Here is a 17,384-nt window from a genome sequence, read left to right on the forward strand (position 1 = left end):
GAATTAATTGAATGTTCTTGGCTCTGCCCCTCTGCCCCACACACAGTGGTTTAAAAGGTCTGTATGTTATTTTCCTTCTAGAAATGGTTACCCTTAAATAAAAAATAAACACCCATACTTCTCCATTAACATCAAGAACTAAATGGTATTTAATTCCCAACAAGAGGAGACCATTATTATCAAAGTTCGTTTAGACTTGAGTGTACGTTTTTCTACTCTTGTTCATCATTGTTTCCTGTGCCTCCTGTCTTGCCCTTTCTTGAATTACTTATTCTGATACAGTTTTTATTTTGTTGGAGTGATTCCTTGAGTAACTCCTTTAAGAGATAAGTGGGCGGCCTGCTATTTTTAGTGCTTCTCTCTTTGACTTTGAGACTCGGCTGAGTAACGGATCTCAGGGGTGTAAGCCTTCTTCCTCAGAGCTCTGTGGTCTTCGCTCTGTTGCCCTCTAGCAGTTAATGACGCGGATGTCAAGTCCAATGTCAATTTGATTCTCAAAATTTTTGTGGAGACCATCAGAGACAAAGCTGAGTGTATTGCTCACCTGGGTAAAGGGGAATGTCACCTCCACGGAGCCTTGGCATGTCCGGAGGAGGGAGGCAAGGTCAGAGTTTGCTAAGGACTGGAAGTTTCCGTTAAGGCGGTTGTGTTGCCCTGGGGCTTCATTAGGATTGTGTAAGGACGACAAGGGTCTGGGAGTGGTGGAAACAGTGAGGAGGAATTTTGAGGCAAGGCAGGAGATTCAAAGAATCTTAGAGCACCAGCTATTAATTGAAGAGCTGATGGATCCTTCAGGATGTTTCTGTAACGAACCATCAAGCCCTTTGCTGGGGTTAGAGTCTCCTGGAAGAAGAAAGCAGTGCTAACGAAGACGCAAAGGTGTCTAGGTAGATGGTTTCTGTTCCCCTCTCCCCCGACTCTGGTCTCTTTGGAAACCTGAAGGATCCACTTCTCACCCTTGGATTTCAGGAATTCCATGCAGCTTGCCCTGCCCGCCTCCACGGCCTCCGAGGGAGCTTCTCCAGGGTTTGGCAGGTGGGCCTCTCCCTGCCCATGTTGGGTGAGGCCGGCTTAGCTCTGATTAGTTTCTCTGTCACTCCCACTCGTCTGCTTTTCCTCAGACTTGCTGGCCAGCTGGTGCTGCTATGGATCGGCTCTTAATTGTACATTTCTCTTTTGACTTCAGTGGTGTTTGGGGGAGAGGGGGTGAACACAGGCTCAGTTTGCCGTGTAGAACCTCGGTTGTGTGCACCACTGCCTGGTATCCCAGATGCAGGTGTGTCTGCCCAGCTCTCCCACCTGCTGCTGGAGGCAGGAGTGGCGTTCAGTGATGTTGGCCTCACTGGTGGGTGGGAGAGCAGTGGCTCACTCCTTCTACCGGATCCTGTCATCTCTGGAGCCACACCCCTCGTCCTGACTGTGTTACCTCACTGATTAAAATGACTCAGTGACCTGACTCCGCTGCCAGATCAAGTCCGGGCTATTTCATATACCGAATTCATCCCCTGGCCAACTCTTCCCTCATGAGCTGTCGCTGCCCCTTTCGTGCAGCCATATGGACAGCATGCAATTTCTTGAACATTCGGCCCGTTTGGGAGCTCCTGTCTATTGACACTGCTCCTTTTGTTTGAAATAGCCTCCTCTTCTCTCACACATGTCAGGCACCATCAGAATTGACTACTCTTTTCTTTATGCCCGCACCATGTAGTAACTTAGAACCAGCAACACTGCAATGCATTCCTTTGCTTCCTTGCTCCCCCCTACCCCCAACTGCGATCCCCCAGAAGGTAGGGGCTGAAACTTTGCTGTCTTTTGTCCCAGCACCTACCTACAGCAGGCCTGACCCCAAATAAGTGCTGAATGCACATTTGTTAAATGAATGAACAACTGAATCAGGTTCTGAAGAGAATTGTTCTACACCGACTCTGTGTGAGACACCACACCAAGCTTTAGGGGTGAGGGAATGAGTCAGACTGACCCCGCCCACGGTACTCACAGTCTACCAGGACTTTAAGGTTCCCAGAGTCCGTATGCACGGTGAGTACAGCTGGGTTTTTTGTTGGCTTGTTTTTGTTTTTTTGGTGAGGAAGATTGGCCCTGAGCTAATGTCTGTGGCAATCTTCCTCTATTTGTATGTGGGACGCCACCACAGTGTGGCCTGATGAGCGGTGTGTATATCCGTGCTGAGATCCGAACCCTCGAACCCAGGCCACTGAAGCAAAGCGAGCCGACCTTAACCACTAGGCCACTGGGCTGTTTTTATTAATAATTGAGATCTACTGGAGGGCGTGAGGTCAGATCTGGGGATGATGGAAAACCTCAGAGTGGTGAAAAGTTTGGATGGTTTGGACAACAGAATCAGGAAATGCTAGGCAGGAGCCACTGAGCAAATTCAGTCACACTGCTCTGGAGTGCAGGCAGGGTGGCTGGGTTTAATAGCAGCAGGTGTGGCAGGGAGGGGACGGCTGAGGGGCTTCGCTTACCTGTACTGCTCTGTAGGAATCAGCAGTGAGATGTCATTGCCAAAACACTAACTATTCCAACGCTATGTCAATAAAAACCATGGTGCCCAAGAGAAGGAAGGTGACAATGCCCCTGGCCTGTGTACAGGTTACTCCAGACCTAGATTCCTGGGTCCACTCTGAGATAACGTCCATAATGTCCATAGTGATTATATGAGCCATACCACATGCCAGACATTGGTCAAGACCCTTAGCATGTGCCGGATCATTAAACCTCGGGAGATCCCTGCCATTCTTAGCCCCCCTTTTCAGGCACAGCAAGGCTAAGCAACTTTCCAAAGCCGCAGAGGTAATGAGCAGAAGGCCGGGCCTGGAACCCAGGTGTCCCGGCCCTAGGAGCCACATCTCATCTGCCTCCAGCAGACAAACCAGAGTCTAGTCCCAAGAGGGCAGCGTGGATGTGACGCACCATGCCATGCTTGGCTAAGACAGCCCAGACTTTCTAGATCATAAAGCACTTTCCTCTGGATCGTCTTACTTGAACTTTACAACAGCCAGGCGACTTGATTATTAAAAACTGATGCTCACTCACTGGTCCTTTCATCATGATCGTTGTCGAGCTCCTGGCCTGAACCTGAATGCTGTTTTGTTTAGTGATTTGGGGACGTTACGTACTCTGATGTCTGTTATGGTAATAATTCTCACTCATGCCTGGATATGAGTCACTTTTGCAGGTCGTATTAGTTTTCTTTTGCCGTGTAACAAATTGCCTCGATCTTAGTGGCTTAAAAGACACTCATTTGTTAGCTCTCAGTTCTATAGGTTAGAAGTCTGGGACCGAGTGGCCAGATTCTCTGCTCAGGGCTGAAGTCAAGGTCTCTGGAGGCTGAGTTCTCGTCTGGGGCTCTGGGGAAAATTCTGCTTTTCCAGGTTCATTCAGGTTGTTAATGGAGCCCAGGTCCCATGGTTGTAGGACTGAGGTCCTGTTTTCTTGCTGGTTGTCAGCGAGGGAGCTGTTCTCGACTCACGGAGGCTGCCTTCAGGTCCTCTCACACAGCCTCTCCTGCTGCAAGGCAGCGAGCGCAGGTCAAATGTTTCTCCTGTTTCTAATCTCTATCACTTCCTCTTCTGTGACCAGCCAGAGAAAACTCTGCTTTTAAAGGGCTTTCTTGATTAGGTCGAGCCCACAGAATAATCTCCCTATTTTAAGGTCAACTGTACCCTAGAACGTAACCTAATCATAGGATTAAAATCCTTTGTACCCACAGTCCTGGGGATTATGCAGAAGGTGTACACCAGAGAGGCAGGAAACCTGGAGGGCCGTCTTAGAGTTCTGCCTGCTTCCTGGTCAATAGAGGCTCAAAGAAGTTAGCTGCCAGGTGCAAGGTAGAACATGGTGGGCGCCAGGGCCACCAGGCCACACCAACTCCCTAGGGGGACATGGGGATCTGGCCCCACACCCAGACAAGCATCTTGGGAAGAGCTGGAGGGGATTATTCTGTGTCTAAAAAGGTTGACCAACCACACTCTTTGACCGTGTTTTTCAACCATCCCCTGCAGGATTCAAGGCGCAAACCCAGCATCCTCGACCTAGTTCATGGAGAAGCCTCAAGCGACGCTGGCCAGGCAAGCTCTCCCTTCCATAGGGAAGAGCAGAGCGTGAGAGGGCAGCTGCAGCAGGAGTGGACATGAACGCTGGTTTCCAAAGAGAACAGCGTTTTAGTTTTGGTCATCGAAAGTGGTGCCTTCAGCACAGGTAAGAAATGGGCTGTCACTATATATGCTTGCTGTGGGCGCCATTTTGGTCTTTCTTGCCTGAGCTTGCTAGTATTCTTCCTCTTTAAAATGTAGCATTATTAGTGCCTCCCTTGAGCCTCTGTGGAAGCTGGGAGTCCTCGGGACATCCTTGGCCAGGACTAGAGACTTTGAGTGCCAGCACTCTCACTGCCCTCACGCTATCTCCTCCGAGATGCAGTCATCTCCTCCCAGTTCCTGTTTCCATCCTCTCCCTGGCAGGAACTCCTCTCAAGGGACCACAGCCTCCCACTCGCCAGCCCCGCTGTGTCCTCCTGCTTTACAGAGCTCCACCCGCCTCTCTGCCCTCCCCACAAGGAGGCTCTGGCCTGAAGAGCCCCAGGGCGGCGTCTCTCTAGGGGCCTCCCTGTTGTGAAGACTTGAAAAGACGTGTGGTTCTCAGACCTGGCTGCACATTAGAATCACCTGGAAAGTTTTTAAAAATTCCATTAGTGGGGGCCCACTTCCAGAGGTACTGACTGAGTTGTCCTGGGGAGGGGCCCAGCATTGGTAGACATGTGTGTGTATATATATATATATAAGGGGTTTTTGTTGCTCTTCAGGTCTGTGTTATGGTTTCATGTTAGAAGGTCAGCTCGTTGTTCAGGTTAGATGTGTGATGTTAGAAGCTCTTTGGGTCGGGAATATGTCTTTGGCTCTTTTGTCTGGCTGTGGAGTGTATGAGAATCACCCAGGGGGATGGAGGAGAGGGTGCCTGGTCAAAAAAAAAAAAAGGCAGATTCCCGCACACCCTTGCTCTCAGACATCAGACTCTCCGGAGTCGAGGACACAGGAATCTGGATTCTGATTCTGATACAGCCAAGGCCTAGGTGCTCGGACCTCTTTCCTGGGGCTCTGGTGATGCTCGTCCTGCGTCGGGTCCGTGGGCTCAGCTGTGAGTGCCGGGTCGCTTCCCAGCCTGGTGTGCTGTGCCGCGACAGAGCCTCGTTCCCTTCCTTCCAAGCGGAGGTTTTCTCACGTCCAGAGAGGAGGATGGGGCCTCGGCAGCCCTCAGACATGGCATCGCTGGAGCCACCTGAATGTGGGGCGGCTGGGCCCGGGCCTCTGCCCATAGCTCAGCCACACCATGCGGGCCCCCTGGATCCAGACCATGGCCAGAGTTCCCCAGCGGAGGTGGAGGACTCACCCCTTGGACTCTGCGGAAGAAGGCCTGAGCGCTTGAGCCTCGTTCTGAGGGGGGATGTCTGAGGTGGTGTCCCTAGGGGAGGCCCTGGATCCTCCTGTGTTCACATCCCAGCGCCGGCATTTACTGGCTTAGCAGGCAAGTTGCTCAGTCTCGCTGCCTCTTCCTTCTCACTTGTGAAATGGAAAGTAGTGGCACCTGCCTCCCAGGGCTGCTGTGAAGATGTAGGCAAGGCCCTAGAGTGTGCCTGGACACAGAGCAGGGGCTCCCCACACGTGAGTAGCCCTTCCGGCCTGTGCAGGCAGGTGGCTGCCACTCTGCCCTCCCAGGGGCAGCCATGACATGTCTGCTGTGCTCTGCCATCTGGTCCCAGTGTATGAGTTCCTAAGAGTCAGGGCACAGTAAAGAGATGGACACTGCATGTGGGGCCTGGGACTTTACAGACGAGGCTCAGTCCTGCAGAAACCCCAGTGAGGCTGGTTCTAGTGCCCCTCGTGTAAAGGTATGGAAACAGCACAGAGAGGTTCAGTAATTTAAAGACAGTCACTCAGCTAGTAAGGGACAGAGCCTATGGCTACAAAAGACCCAACACTTTCTTCTCTATCAGGATGTGTCCCTAAGAAAGGGAGTAACAGCTCCAAGGATGAGCCTTCTTCCTTTGTAATAGGAACCAACAGCGCCGTAATGAATGGGCCCCCCTTCCTTGGCATCCTGGGACACTGGTGCTTCAATTTAGCATTTGTTTCCTTCTGCACAGGTCATGGTAGGCCGTTTATGGGTCTCCTCCACTGGCAGTTTCAGGGCGGGGTCTGGATTTCTTCAGCTAGATGTGCAGTAGATATTTGAACTGGGCCGGAAATAGTAACCTCTGAGGGAGGCGAGCCAAGCTCTGGGGGAACTGTCATGGACGTGCGGATAGGGAATCCCCCCCAGGCCCGGCGTTTGTCCTCCCCTCCTTCACTCCCCAACTCTCTTTTTGTCCATGTGGGCTCTTCCAGCTGCCCGGAAGAATCTGTAGAGGATGGGGCTGGCCCAGAGGGAAATGAGCTGTCAGTTCCAGCAGAATTCTCGTCCCCGCCCCTTCCCGAGCTCTCCCTGGGGAATAAAAGTATCTGTGATTAATGAGGTGCTGACTCAGTGCTTCTGGAGTGTCCGGGCGCTCGTGGCCCACTGCTGGCGTAGCTTCCCCCAGCCACCAGCGCAGAGGCTGCAATCCGAACAAGGTGGAGGGCTCAGGCCCAGGCAGGCAGGTGTGCCAGGCAGGAGCCAGCTGTGAGCCAGCCTTGGATGGCATTGCAGACTGTGCTGGGGAGTCCCAATGACACCATCTGAGGCTTGGGAGTGGCTGTGTTTGGAATTGTCTGAGGGCAGGGAGAGGTGGAGTTGTAGCTCCCCTTTAGTAGGGACCAGGACTGGGGCTCTCTCCAAAATAAAAGCGATTTCTCAATAAGTGACTATAGGGTGAACCTGATTTGAAATGGATATGAAGGCATTTTCTTAGCAGCAAAGCTCTCTGCTAGTAGTTTTCAAACTTTTATAGTCTTAAAAATCATTTTTTAAAAGTCAAATCCTACATGGAATGCCAATATATACAACAGGTTAAAGTGGTAGTTTATAAATACACATTTGCTTTTTAAGTTCAACTTTGTGTGTGTGTGTGTGTGTGTGTGTGTGAGGAAGATTGTCCCTGAGCTAACATCTGTGCCAGTCCTCCTCCACTCTGCATGTGGGCCACCACCACAGCATGGCTGACAGGTGGAGTAGGTCTGCACCCAGTGTCCGAACTCGTGAAAACAGGCCGCCGAACCAGAGCACGTGGAACTTTGACCACTTGGCCATGGGGCTGGGCCCTTTAAGTTCAAATTTTTAACCTCTGTTTATTACAGAAGTCTATCAATGACTCTCAAAGCAATGACTCTGCTTTGATGTCTAAAAGCATTGAAATCCCAGGGTCTGGATGGAGGGTCTGCCTGTGGGCCTCCCCCTGCCTGCCGCCTGATTTTTATAAATAAAACTTTATTGGAACACAGCCATGCCGTTTGTTTCTGCGTTATCTATGGCTGCTGTCCCACTCTAATGGCAGAGTTGAGTAGTTGTGACGGAGACCGTCTGTCCCACAAAGCCCAAAATATTAACTATTTGGCCCTCTCTAGGAGAAGTTTGCTGGCCTCTGTTCGAGACGATTGTTGTATTCACTGGATCAGCGGTAACATCCGGTGTTGCTTTTCCGTCTTTGTTTTGTTTGGCTTGGTGGCACAGCATTAAGAAAATTCTAAACCATATCAAGAAGAAGATGTGAAGGTGACAGATTTCTAGCAGTTGACCTTGCCTCCCACGACGGTCTTGTCTTCACTTCGGTGTTATGTGGACATTTGGGAAGAAGGAGGAAGGCATTCTGGTTTGCGTCCTGACAGTGTCAAACAACTGCTTGAATTCCGTCTTCTTACACCCCTCAGACAGGAAGCACACATCATTTATGACATCTTCATGATAGCCCACGTCACGCGTTCTCATATCATGCAAGCTTTAGAATCTACCTGTTTGTGTGGTTTTGAATAAGTGTATGTAGTCCCAAATTTAAACAATGTAAAGATGCCCAGTAAAGAGCTTCGTCTTTCTAGACATGTTTCAATACTGAAGTCCAAGATCTATCAAGGCTATGGTCTGATATGGTCTGCATGGACCAAGTTAAGCTGGCCACACCCGTTGGCGGTACTCAGTGTGTTACAATGTGCCATAGAACATGTTGGCATGTGCCGGTCCCTTTTCTATAACAGTTTCAATAGGAGTTAAACAATATTTTTAGAATAAAATTCTCACTTCACATTTGAAGAACCTCTGAAACACCTCCATGGAATACAATTTGAAAACTGCCCCTTTGGCAAATATTGGTGATTCTCATTTCTGTGCTGAAGGATAACAGAGAAGCCAAGGATGCTGTGAGTTGGGGTTGGGAGGCAGAGGAGGAAGGAGTGGAAGATGGCAGAAGAGAGACATGAGGTGATGCTGTTGATGGCGGAGGGGGTCACAGGTGGGGAGGGCGTCGGTAGTGGAGAAAGTACTTGGGAAACACAGAGAAGCATCGTGAGGTCCTGTGGAAGCTTGAAGTGCCTCCTGTGGATCATTAGGGACTACACACAGCTCTCTGGGGCTGCTGGAGTGACTTCCAGCCATCAGCGTGGGAGAAGAGGTCCAGAAAAACATGGGGAGTGATTAAAATATGTGCAGAGAAGTTGGGGAGGACGTGTGGAGGGAGCACACGAGTTGCTTCTAATCAGGATGCAAAGGGCCTTTGAGTCCACTCAGCCGATTGAGGCGGGAGAGGAGGCAGAGGAGAGAGGAGAGGGTCAGCTGGTCAGCACTTTTGTGCCGGAGGAGGGCACATGAGCATGGGCAGTGCCTGTGAGTGACCTGGATGGGGATGGATGTCAGAGCCCCAGGGGTGTGGTGGCTGGGGTTGGGCAGTGGCTTTGGGCATTCGACGCAAAGCCCACAGAGCCAGGAATAAAACCCAGGAGTCCCGGCTCCCAGGCTGCCTGCCTTCCCTTGGCGGGTGCAAGGAAGGGAGGGGCAGACCTGGTGGCCTCGGAGGCTGTGGGCTGGAGAAGGCCTCTGGGGGATAAAAAAGCACCAGTTCTTTCTGAGGTTTTGCTGCTCACCCCATAGAAAGAGAACATTTTTAGATTTTAAAAGGATGACCTCATTTTTTTCTTATTTACATAGCCCTGTTTGTTTATATAGCCCTTTAAAAATAGCAAATGGGTGCTAAGCTTAGTGCTCTCTCCCACCACCAGCGGCAGAGCCACGGTGTGGGGAGAAACACCTTTTTATCTAAGAGAGGGGCAGCCTTGTTTCCGAGGACAGATGGGAGCAAAACGGGACAGGTAGGAAGTTTCGTGGTTTTTCGTGTCGCTTTTCCAAAATAGCCGCACTCCTGCCTCCCACTTCCTGCCTGACTCCGCTCAGGATAGATTTTCTTCTGGAGAATACTCGTGTTCTGTCTTCTCAGGGAAACTCGAAGAGATCCGTCAACAAGCAAACACCCTCGACCCCGAAGACCTTAAGCTTGGCACTGAGGGCCCCTTGAACTTGGCATTGGGTTTGCATCTGGCTCTGCTGCATACCCGCTGTGTGACCTTGGGCAAGGTGCTTTGCATCTCTGTGCCTCATCTGTAAGATGGGGATAACCACAGTACCTGCATTTTTTGTGCAGATTAGATGGGGGAATACATGTAAGGGGCTTAGCCCAGTGTGGGCACACAGCAACTCAATAAATCTCTCAATAAACAACAGCCATATTGTCAATATCCATCCCCCTCCTGGACAGTTATCCCAGCCTGCCAACCACCTTCCTGTCCTGCCGGCTTATCTGCTCCAGGCCATCCCTCCGTTGTCCCAGAGTGATAGTAAGATAAGACACAAATCTGACCCATGCTGTCCCCTGCTTAAAATCCCCCGAGAGCTTCCGGTGCCCGTGCAAGGATGGGCAAAACTGTTTCTCGAAATGGCCAGATCGTAAACATTTAAGCTTTGCCAGCCACACGGTCTCTCTCGCAGCTACTTCCCTCTGCTGTTGTTGCCTGAAAGCAGCCTTGGACAGTGTGTAAAAGAATGGGTGGGGCGGGGTTCCCGTAAAACCTTAGCTACAAAAACAGGCAGCGGCCTGGGTTTGCCAACCCCTGACCTACAGGACGGACGAATCCAGCTCCTTAGCTCAGCATTCCCAGCCCAGCCATTCCCATCATCTCCATCCCCCTTCACCCCCCACCCCGACTCCTCACGCTCCAAGCCTTCCTGCAAAGTTCCTTCTTTCTGGACTTTCCCTCCCCCATGGCGTTAGGAACCCTTGCTCTGAGACTCTCTGGTACCCTCCCTTGTTTTCTACTCTGATCAAGCAGGCGAGTACCCTCTGGCTTTGCATTAGAGAGGGCCCCCCTCAGGCAGGAATTCTGCCCAGCCCTTTGTGTACTCCTGGGGTGCGTGTCTAGGCTTTTGTAGACGGTATGCTCGGTAAGCAGTTACTGAGCACAGAGATCTGCAAGACAGAGGGTTGCCCTCAGGCCGCTTCTAGTTAGGGAGCTAGGATGTGAGCCAGTGAAAAGCCAGTCAGCAACCCGGCTGGGAGACAACGGTGAGTGTGTCTATTGGGGTACCCATGACAAGTGCGGGAAGGAGAAGGCCTTCGAGTTGGACCTTTCAGGGTGGGAAAGGGACTTTCCGAGAGAGGAGAGTCAGCAAGCCTTTCCGTGTTGGGGAAGTGGCAGAAGAACAAACTCCATTCTGAGTTCAGGATGGTGAGTGGATAGCCCAGCCTGGTTACCGCTGAGCCTGGTGGGACCTACGTCTGGAAAGCAGGGCTAGGTCTGGTTCAGGACTGGGGAATGGTGAGGGAGTTTGGACTCTATCCAGTGAGCCAGAATTTCTCCAAGTGTGGTCCACAACTCCCTCTGCCCCAACAGAATTGCCTGGGGTGTTTCTTTAAAATGCAGATTCTGGCGGTGGGCCCCCCGACCTGGTGGCACAGTGGTTAAGTTTGCACACTCTGGTTCTGTGGCCTGGGGTATGCAGATTTGGATCCCTGATACGGACCTACACACCGCTTGTCAAGCCATGCTGACATGGCATCCTGGCTACAAAGTAGAGGAAAATTGGCACGGAAGTTAGCTCAGGGCCAATCTTCTTCACAAAATAAAAGCAGATTCTGGGGCTCTGACTCAGACTGGAGGCTAGGAGGCTGCAGGGAGTTATGGCCATGATCTGCAGAAGGAAGAAGGTTGCAACACAGTTGGGGGTGGTGATCATCCTTCAGATTGACGTCCCTGTGGGTGTCACAGCCAGGCTGGGGAGAGGTGAGGCAGGAATGAATAATCCTCTCCAAAGGCAAGGACACCCAAGCTCAGACATGGCGAGTGACTTGCCCGAAGTCACACAGCGAACTACTTGGAGTTGTGGGACTGACTGGTTCTGGGACAGGCTTCCTCTCACAATCTCAGGGCCTGAGGTGGCCCTGGAGGTTCCACAGAGGGAGGAGGGACAGGCATGGTGAATGTCCCCAGAGCCCAGCACAGCCTGGTGTGCAGTGGTGCTCGGTCAGAAGTGTGGAACAGATGAGGGAATGGGTGGGGTGGATGGATGGATGGATGCTGTGGGGGCAAAGGAGAGTGGGGTTCCGAGGTCGTTCTGATGTTGCAAGCCTGGAGGGTTAGGAGAATGGTGGTACCAGCGGCAGAGGAGGAGAAAAGATGAGTTTGGTGCTAAGCATATTGAATTTGAGAGGCCAATGGGATGGCCAAGCCAAGATGTTGGCAGCTGGAAATGCAGGACTGGGGAGTTCTGGGGCAGGACAGGTGGCGTGTGCAGCTGTGGAAGCTGCTAATAAGACGAGGTGAGAAATGCCGAGAGAGACAAGGAGGGGATTAAAGATGAAAGCCTGAGAACTGAGCACACGCATCTAGGAAGAAAAGGCTCGGGTGAAAGAGTCAGGGAGGTGCTCAGAGAGGTGAGAGCTGAGTCAGGACAGGCCAGGGCAGACCAAGAAAAGAGAGAGTTGAACTGCCAGTCACCCAGGTAACTCCGTTGGGGCCCCTCTTTAGAATAAAACCAGCCGACCTCAAAGAAATTATGCCATGGGTAAATAAAAATGTCAATCCGAATAAGGCCGAAATCACGAGCTTCTGTTTGCTTGAGATCTGTGCCCCAGCCCGCATAGCTGCAGGTGTGGCAGAGCAAGTGAAACCTGGAGGTCTGTCCCACCTGTCGGGACAGGCCCTGCCGTTCTGTCTCTTCTCCGGTTCTGGTTGGCACACTTCCTGGGGATCATTCTGGGGCTCAGAGACTTCGTCTTCCTCTCTTGTGTCTTTCTTCTTCCTCTCCCCTCTCTCTTTATTCATTCAACAGATATTTAGTATTGGGAATAGAGCTCTTTGCAAAGGAACTCAGCTGAGGTCCCCAAACTCAGTGGGGCCCGTGAGTCACCCACTGGGGAGCTTTGAAATATGTAGAGAGAGAGATTCCTGGACATGCAGATTCAAGGTGCCTAAAGCAGAGGGGGGCCAGCCACACCTGGGTCCTCAGGGCAGCCTCTCTGTGGCCACCTCCATGGAGGTGCTGGTCCGGAGCAGCTCTGCCTGGGCCAGGGAGTCAGGGGCCGAGGGGAACTGAGGCTCGGGTGTCTGAGTGTTTCCCCCATAAAGCTCTAAAAACATAGCATCAGGGCAGCCTCTCAGCTGGCCCCCCTGGAGCCATCAGAGTCTCTCCTTCCATTGATCCTGCATGTGCCACCAAACTTGTCCCCTCCCCCAACTCCTAACACACGCGCTATGTCACAGCGACACCAGGACCACCATCACCATCGTCTGTCCTCAGAGAGGCAGCTCAGCCTTAAAGTCGGCACTGCCCAGACAGAAGGTGCCACATACTGTTCTAGGTGACAGAACACAAAAATTCCTGTCTCTTGCCGTTATATTCTACTGGGGAAAATAGACAAACACATTGTCACCTTACCACATACTGTATGTTTTGTGAGATATTAAAGATGTGAATATATTATCGATAAAATAAGTGTAAAGTTATTATCTTTTAGTCAACTAAAATATATAGTATGTGATGAAGTGACAGTGGGGAAAGGAGAAGAACCAGGACGTCAGGAGACGCCTGACTGAGAAGGTGGCGTTTGAGCCGAGGCCTGAGGGGTGAGGGCATGAGCGCCGGGCTGTCTGGGGAAGAGCATTCCGGGTAGAGGTGGGATCATGCCGGGTGGGAACAGCGAGGAGGCCAGTGTGGCTGGAGGGATGGGGGTGGGGGGCGTAGGAGGAGAGGAGGCTGGAGAGGTGACAGGCGGAGGGTGTGCAGATAGCTGAGAAGCCGTTGGCAGTCCGAGTGGAGGAGTGGCCTGGTCTGCTGAATGTTCCAGAAGGCCCACCCTGGCTGTGTGTGGAGATCACACTGCAGGAGCCCAGGGCAGCCCTGAGGCCAGCTGGGAGGCTGGTGCTGTCGTCAGGAAGGGATAGTGTTACAGACGAAGATGGCGGCCGTGGAGATGGCGGGAAGTGGTCGGATTCTGGGTACCATCTGAAGGCAGAGCCAATGTGATCCCCTGACAGATGGGATGTGAGGTATAAGATAAAGAGTTTGGAAAGGAGATGTGTGCTGGTCCTCACATTTGCTCACTCTGCTTTCACGCTAGTCAAACCTCTCTAAGCCTCAGTTTCCTCATCTGGAAAATGGGGCAGTTGGATAGATAAATTCCAAGATCTTTTTTGGCATGAAAACTCACTACTTCATCTCGGGTCCCTGGGAGCTGGTCAGGGAAAGCTTTGAGGACGTGGGGTGGAACTTGTGCTTCAGAAAGGGAGCCTTAGACTAGATACAACTGACAAAGAAGGAAGCAGGAGAGGGACGGGCAGGCGCACAGACTGGGAGGCAGGGTTGTGAGGCCCTGCGTGATGCCTGAGTAGCAGCGGGCAGACGCTGGGCTGGGGCCCAGGGCCTTGGCAGGAGGGTGCCAGGAGCTACAGGGATGGGCACGCTGAACCCAGTAGGTTCAGGGCCCGAGCATTCTTTGCAAACACTGAGGCCCTCCATTCTGAGCATTTACAGATGGACACACTCAGGCAGGAAGGAACAAGGCTTGGCTCCCGTCTGGGGAGAGTTAACCTCCTGGCCCGCATTGCATAACCACAGAGTCTGCTGAGCGCAAGGAGATTCTTCTGTGTGGCAGCCAGGGTGGCAAGCCTGGTGGCTCCGGGCTCTGGCACCGTCCCGCAGCGGAACAAACAGCCCTCCCTCCCTAGATAATGGCCCTCATTGAGCATTGTGTCCATGGCCAGCACCCAGCACAGGGCAGCTCAGCCTGGGTAAGTTTCCTCTCTTGGCTGCTTAGCAAAATATTTACACTACGCCTTTCTAGTAAGACAGCTCCTAGGAACCAGCAGGCAGAGAGAACGGGAGAAATGTGCCCCCAGGGCCCCTGCGCTCCCAGCTCATTGGGGTAAACGTGAGCCTGGGTTGGTCATTGCCCTCCAGGACTCTTGTAAAACGAGGCATTGAGCTAGAAGATGCGCAAAGTTCTGCCTGGCTCCAAAATCATTGGCATCTTCTCTAGGTGAAGAATGAGCTCTATTTTCTGGTTGTGTGGAGGTAGAATTTGGTTGGTCTTTAAGGGCATCTTTCTCAAAATGTCGTGTGTGTGATTTTGGGAGAGCTAAAGATAAGGACTCTGAATCCTACCTCCTTGGGTCATTCCTCCTCCGCCATTGACATCAGAAGAGATACTGTCGGGGTGTGTGTCTTTCAGTGGAGGAGGTCACCCCAGAGGGACAGCACTTTAAGAGCAGTCTGGAGCAGCCATAGGGGACACCCAACCATGTTGTCAGAGGACTATCTGAGGAATCTGGGGAAGAGAAGACTGCCCTCAGCCCTCCCGGGGGAGTCCTGGAGAGGAGGGCTGGAGCTGTTCTGCGTGGTTCTTGGGACAGAATCAAAACCAGCAAGTGAAAATTACATGGCTCATCCTTAGGAAGACTCCTCAAACAATAGGCCCTGTAGCTATTCCAACCCAAAACACACGTACACTTTGACCCTCGGCCCCACTTCTGGGAATCCGGCCTATGGAACAATAGCGCTAGTCTGTAAAGATGTGTGTACAAAGGATGTTTCTCGCAAAGTTCTAGTGGTAAAAAAATATAAAAACTCAACAGTAGGGGAAATTTGAAGGTATTATATTGAAACCATGGCCCATCATTCAGCTATTAAAAAGAATGAGACAGATCCAGTCTCCATTTAGAAAGGCAGTAAAGTGTAGTGGTTAGGAACACAGGGTCTGGAGACAGACTGCCAGGGTTCAGATCCGGATCCCACAAACTGTGTTACATGACCTCTCTGACCATCAGTCTCTTCTTTGGAAAAGTAGGGATTATCATAGTGCCTGCCCCATAGGCTTGATGCATGTGAAGTGCTTATAACTGTGCTTGGTCTATGCTAACTGCTCAAAAACTGTTGGCCTTTGACCTGGAAAGATGATCCATGAGAAAAGCAAGGTGCAGAGAAACGTACATAGCAGGATTCCATTTTTATTAAAAAAAAAAAAAAAAGCCTCCCCCACACCCTTGCAGAAAAAGAAGACAGATCTCTGCTGCCCCAGGTCATGAGTAGCCTCCTGAGAGCAGTCCCTAGGGGAGACTTGAGTCACGTGACCATGAAGGTCCCTTCCAACCTTGTGACTCTGAGACTTTGTGGACCCATCTTGGCAATCTCAGTGTACATCCTAGCCTGGCATTTGACCCAACAATATAGTCTGTTGTTCACAAAACATATATGCCAAGATTTGTCATTTCTGCAGATGGAGAACAGAGACGTTGGTGGGCAGCTTGGTTTTACAGAAAGGCTCATTGCCCTCATGTGGTGCTCATTGGTGGAGCCCACGTGGATCCAGTTGGGATTCTCTAAGCATCTCCCTAGACCTGGTTCGGTTTGTTGAGCCATGCCAATGATGCCATGGCCTGTTTGAGATGGATTCTGCCTCGGTTGTTGTCAGTCATGCTCAGATTTACCCTGCCAAGTGCCACAGGCTTTGGGAGTGGAGGGAGAGGTGACAAGCTGAGAAGACCCCAGCTGGAGAGTACCCCCCCAAGGAAATCAGACCCATTTCTTCCATTTCAGTTAGAGCCCACTTGAGATGGGGCACAGAGTGTTGCATTAGCAGAGAGAAAACACACTTGTTAAAGGGGCCCTAGATTCGTTCACATATTTAACAAATTTATTTAAGTTTTTAAAAATATTTCAATCCAACAGCAACAACAACAAAATAGACAATAACATAACAAACAGCAGTAAACCCACCACCCTGCTTAAAAGAGACTTCGACAAGTCCAGTGGAAGCCCTTGCATAGCCCTCTGCAATCGCAGGTCCTTCCCTCCCACACTCCCTCCCAGAGGTGACCTTCATCCTGAACTTGGTCTTAACATCCCATAGTTGTTTTCTGAGCACCTACTATGTGCTAGGCAGAGTTCTGGGCACTGGATTTAGCCTGGTGTATGAAACAGACACGTTTCCTGCCCTCCTGGGGCTTGCCGTGGAGGCAGATGAGACCCCGGCCGCTCTCTCAAACTGCTTCACTAGCCTTGTGATTCGGGCCAAGTCCCTTCTGCTCTCCGGCCCCAGTGTCTTCATCTGTCACACGTGAGCTTTAAACTGGCTGCGGCTCCGATGCCTCTATGGAGTGTGATGGGGAGCCTAAACCAGGGCTCCCGGGGGCCATCTCCATCCCTCCGTCAGGTGGAGGAGGTGAGGGAGGGCTTTGCCATCCACGAAGAGGGCTGTGCCCCCGTGCATCCGGGGCTCAGGGATGGGGGCTTATTTCCCAAGTGCAAGATGTAAACCACTAGTAGAACATGAGATGGTTTTAGAGGAACATGGGTGAAATGCTTTACTTTAATAGTTGTTTAGTTAATTCAGTAGAAACCTAGAGCTGGCAGTTAAACCTGTGATCCCCACTGCTTAGGACGAGGCCGTGTTTTAACAAGTCAAATTCAAGTCAATGTAAATTAAAATATTACATAAATAACAGTACAGATGGTATGTGTTTCTGGCAAAACTTGGAAGAGTGGTCACCAAATGGCACAGTGTTTCCCAAACAAGAGCTAATGATTGAAAGGGCGGGGCCCAGCCGGCAGCCTTGGACGCAGGCAGAGGCGAACACCCAGCCCAGGGCTGGCATGTCGGGGCCCAAGGAGTGTTGGAGGAATGACTTCATGGCTCCCTATTTAAAACAGCAGGAGAGAAATGCCCTTCAGATCTTAGTGCCAAGAAGTGCTTTGGTCTTTCTGAGGAACTGGAGTGTTTATTGTCAAGATGCTGAGGATGTGACACACGCTGTCTTGCCCTTTGTCTGTGGACGGCCAGGAAGCTGTGCCCTGATCCCAGCGCCCAGAGAGCGCCACCACCTGGTGCCTTCTAAACGCCTTATTTATGCTGTTCTCTCTCT

At 51.4% G+C, this 17,384-nt stretch overlaps 1 protein-coding gene across 5 annotated transcripts in view; it reads left to right on the forward strand.

Moving 5' to 3' along the window:
- The window catches only part of HIVEP3 (HIVEP zinc finger 3), a 482,443-nt gene that overhangs the window by 382,876 nt on the left and 82,183 nt on the right, over positions 1-17,384 (forward strand). For all 5 annotated transcript variants that reach the window (XM_070610044.1, XM_070610048.1, XM_070610046.1 and 2 more), the window contains one exon: positions 4,023-4,218. The gene's annotated coding sequence lies outside the window, so the exon portion shown is untranslated. The remainder of the gene's footprint in view (positions 1-4,022; positions 4,219-17,384) is intronic.

This window comes from Equus przewalskii, chromosome 2 (assembly GCF_037783145.1).
Source record: "Equus przewalskii isolate Varuska chromosome 2, EquPr2, whole genome shotgun sequence".
Lineage (NCBI taxonomy): Eukaryota > Metazoa > Chordata > Mammalia > Perissodactyla > Equidae > Equus > Equus przewalskii.